A 4,532-nucleotide genomic window follows, 5' to 3' on the forward strand; every position below is an offset into this window, starting at 1 on the left:
AGAGTAGTTCAACTCTGCCGCAGGAGGTCAGTAGGTGTCAGATGGAACTTTGTGGCATGTAATAACAACCACCACCTTGGGAACGGTGAGAAAATAAGTAACTGCTATTTAAAGCCACCTACTGGTGGCGTTTGTATTATAGTAGCCCTAGGAAATCAAGACAGGGATAGTCTATAAAGGACTTTCAGGATGAAATTTGGGTCTTCAAAAAAAAAAAATAGACAAGGCTACAATTGACAATTAGTGATGGTATTGTATCTTTTGTCCTTGGTTTCTTTTACCCCTAGACTGCTGTGTTCACTATGTAATGTATTCATCTGTTTGGTGGAAGGCAGAGAGAATATACTGGAAAATTTAATTAGAATCAAGTGTTAAACTCAGGGAGCAACATGGTCTAGAGATGTTGGCTGGCTGGTCTAATGTACATCAAAGAAATTGAAATAACGAAGATGAAATTTAAATAGAGAAGCAATCCTTGCGACTCAGCTCTCTGGCAAGCATTGTCCCTAAAGCAAAGCAGGAGTTTACTTTGAAAACGGAATCATGATTTATAAGTAGCCCTATCTCAGTGGCGAGAACAGTACTCTGCTCTCCCATCTGATATTCAACCAAACTTGCAGGTGTGTGGCCATTTGAAGTTAAATATAAGCAGGAAAATTAAGAAAATTCCACAGACTCATTAGAAAGTTGAAAGGAGTGTTTAGCATTCGGACTCCAGAGTGAAATGAAAGTGGGTTGGGGGTCTTTTGTGATTAAGGGACAACTGTTCAATAGATTGCTTTGTTGAGATGTAGCTCAATTCTCTATGCCTGTGTCCAAGGTGCAAACTCCCGGAGAGGGGGAACTCCTTTATAGCATGAGGGATATGGATGAGAAAGCTCTTAAATAAAAATCTTCAAACTGCCATAATAGTTATAAAATCAAATGACATTCCCTGTCATCAGGTCAACTCTGATTCATGTGACTCTATAGGACAGAGTGGAACTGCACCGTTGAGTTTCTGAGGCTGTAACTATTTATGGGTTTAGAAAGCCTCATTTTTTCTCCCAACGAGAAGCTGGTGGGCTTGAACCTCCAACCTTGTGTGATTAGCAACTCAATGGGCAACCCACTACACCACCAAGGTGCCTAATAATTAAAAATCAGGTATCAGTTTTAAATTTTTGGAAGTAGAAATAAAAGTCCCCCCCACAAAGTGTATATTGCACATATTCTAATTTTGAAACGATACAGAGAAGATTAGCATGGCCCATGCATAAAGATGACATACAAATACGTGAAGTTTTCCATATTTTAATTGTAGTGTTCCACCCTACCCCAATATTCTTGCTACCCACTCCCACCCCCCCAAGGGAAATATGGATAATGTCATCTTGCCTTAAAGCTATGTCCCCTATACTCCACTGCCCTGTTGGTAGCTTGCTGTGGCAAGCTGTCCTGGTAATTTTCCAGCCTAAATTTGTAGTCTTCAGATAACTATCCCCACCTGTTCCAAGATTTTATCATACATCTCACTCCCAGACACTATGTATGTACCCACACCCTGTTCCAGGATGTTGCTGTAGACTAATTCTTCTTTACGTGTCTAATCAGCTAGGCTGATAAGAGTGGGAAAACAGGATGCAGTTAGGGTCTTGTTCTTTGTTGCATGGAAAACAAGATCAGGTTTTTGCCTCTTTTATACCCTGCCTAACTGCTATTCGGGGGCTTCAGGATGTTAAAAGATGCTAGTTCTCCCATAGCCACCAGCTTAATAAAGACTCCAAATTCCCAGTATTACGGTGGTCTTTAATGTCTAGCGGTTCATAACATTTTGGAAACCCCAGTGAGATAGCCGCTGTACCGTGTGGAACAGAGCCTCAGCCAGCCAGCTGAGCCAGGTGGAAGAAGGGTCCAGGGTAGGCACCACCTGAGGTGTCCCAGGGCCCTGGAAAACTTAACTGGGCTGTTCTGCAGCCACCTGGAAGAGGCTCACATAGTTATCTGGTAAACAGTTTAGTTTTTAAGTTTCTCTTCCCCAATGTTCTCATCGTGATGATTTTGCTTCCTCTTTTTAAAAAAATCATTTTATTGGGGGCTCATACAACTCTTATCACAGTCCATACGTACATCAATTGTGAAAGCACATTTGTAAATTCATTGCCCTCATCATTCTCAAAACATTTGCTCTCCACCTAAGCCCCTGGCATCAGCTCCTCATTTTCCCCTTCCTCCCCGCTTCCGCCTCCCTCATGAGCCCTTGATAATTTATAAATTATTATTTTGTCATCTTACACTGTCCGACATCTCCCTTCACCCACTTGTCTGTTGTCTGGCCCCAAGGAGGGGGTCACATGTAGATCCTTGGAATCAGTTCCCTCTTTCCAACCAACCCTTCCTCCATTCTACCAGTATTGCCACTCACACCACTGGTCCGGAAGGGATCATCCACCCTGGATTCCCTGTGTTTCTAGTTCTCATCTGTACCAGTGTACATCCTCTGGTTTAGCCAGATATGTAAGGTAGAATTGGGATCATGATAGTGGAGGGGAGGAAGCATTTAGGAACTTGAGTAAAGTTGTATGTTTCATCCTTGCTATACTGTACCCTGACTGGCTTGTCTCCTCCCTGAGACCCTTCTGTAAGGGGATGTCCATTGGCCTACAAATGGGCTTTGGGTCTGCACTCCACACTCCCTGCCTCATTCACAATGATATGATTTTTTGTTCTGATGATTCCTGATACCTGATCCCTTCGACACCTCGTGATTACACAGGCTGGAATGCTTCTTCCATGTGGGCTTTGTTGCTTCTGAGCTAGATGGCCGCTTGCTTACCTTCATCTGCTTCCTCTCTTATCTCCTCATTCCTGATCCACTTGTTTTGGTCCTGGCCCTCGGCCTGGCAGTGACAGCCCCTTCCGAACGGAGCCCTTTTCAAAAATCCTTGTTGGCTCTTTTTATGTTTTCTGGGCCATGCTCTTGATAGCCCTCCAGTGTCTATAGCCTGGTGAATCACTGTCCCCTGGAGTGTCACACATTTTAGCCAATACAGTCAGTGTTTGTTACAAGCTATCTCGTGATTTGGTGCCACTTTATGGGATCCAGACTGTACCTGTCTGATTAGGTAACCGACATCTGTTTCCAAGGAACCTTCTCCAACTTCAGTCAACTAGAGGTCTCCTTGTTCACTGCTGTCCTATTCTTCCTCTTTCAAGGAGAGTCAGCACTATGGGGGGACCTGCTCTAAAGGGAAAATCCCCCTTACAGTGTATATTAGATCATTTAAAAACAGAATTTGCTAATGGTTATAGGATTAGACCTGGAAAGTTCCAGTCCCTGTGTGAGTTAAAGTGGCCCACTTTGGGGATTGGTTGGCTTGACAAGGGTACCTATGACCCCCAGCAGTTTGAAATGGGGAGACAGAAAAGCCTGGGCACCCTGACCAATTCCCTTATATTGATGTGAGGTAAGTCTCCTTCCAAATCCTCTCCCCCTGACTGAGGAAATGTGCCAAATTATGTTGTGGGCACATATTATGTTGGCAAATTCCCCTTCACCACCCATGTCAAAAGCTGAAGGTTTTCTTCCAACCCCCTAGTGTAAACACTCAAGAAGCTACTCAGCTACGCCCTGAGGAATCTGAGCTTCTGCCACCTTATGTTAGGTCCCTATCATTGGCTGACACCCCCCCCCCCAGCCACCCTGTGTGTCACCTAGTTTTGTCCCCTTTCCACATATGGATTGAAGTTCCTCACGCCCCCCCCCCAAAATCCTGCCTCTGCAGGAAGCACCCCTGTAACTGGGGGTCCATGGGACCAACCTTTTGGGGTTTACATCTCTTTTTCCACTAGCAACTTGTACAATTGGAAAAACCAGCGTGCGCTTTTTTCAGATAAGCCACAGGCACTTGCTATAGTTTTAGAGTCAATGTTCCAAACCCACCGTCCCACTGGGGTGATTGTCAGCCATTGTTAATAATCCTTTCCACAGCAGAAGAGGCTGCATTCGACAGGAGGCCCTAAAGGCCAGTATCAGCAACATGGGCAGGACAGCAGAGGAGAATAGGGATTGGCTTGAGGCCATGTTTTCCCAGACCCGGCCTCACTAGGACCCAAATGCTTCTGAAGGCCTCTGGGCATTGGACATTTTTCACTGGTACTTATTGCTGGGGTTGTAGGGAGATGCCAAGTGACCTACTAATTTACCCAAAGTCAGTGCAGTACGTTAGGGACCTCAGGAGTCCCCAGTAGCCTTTTTGGAAAGACCAGGATGCACACTGCTCATACACCTCTATAGATCCCGAAACCCCTGAAAATAATAGGGCCATAAACTTGGCTTCTGTTACTTAGTCTGCTCCTGATATTAGAAGGAAATTTCAAAAACTGGCAAGGTTTCAGGGAATGACTGTGTCCCACATGCTAGAAGTAGCACAAAAGGTTTTTGATAATAGATATAGTCCCACGGAGACCCAAGGGAAGTGCCGGAAGCAGTCACTGTTACATTACAAGAGACAGGAGCTTATCCCCAGTGGCCCCCAAGAAATAATCAGAGT

The 4,532-nt window shown here is 44.8% G+C and overlaps 1 pseudogene; it reads left to right on the plus strand.

Moving 5' to 3' along the window:
- Positions 1-1,195: 1,195 nt before the first annotated feature.
- LOC142431134 (U6 spliceosomal RNA) lies at positions 1,196-1,296 on the plus strand (annotated as a pseudogene).
- Positions 1,297-4,532: the final 3,236 nt, after the last annotated feature.

The sequence above is a fragment of the Tenrec ecaudatus genome, chromosome 17 (genome assembly GCF_050624435.1).
Source record: "Tenrec ecaudatus isolate mTenEca1 chromosome 17, mTenEca1.hap1, whole genome shotgun sequence".
In the NCBI taxonomy this organism is placed as follows: Eukaryota; Metazoa; Chordata; class Mammalia; order Afrosoricida; family Tenrecidae; genus Tenrec; species Tenrec ecaudatus.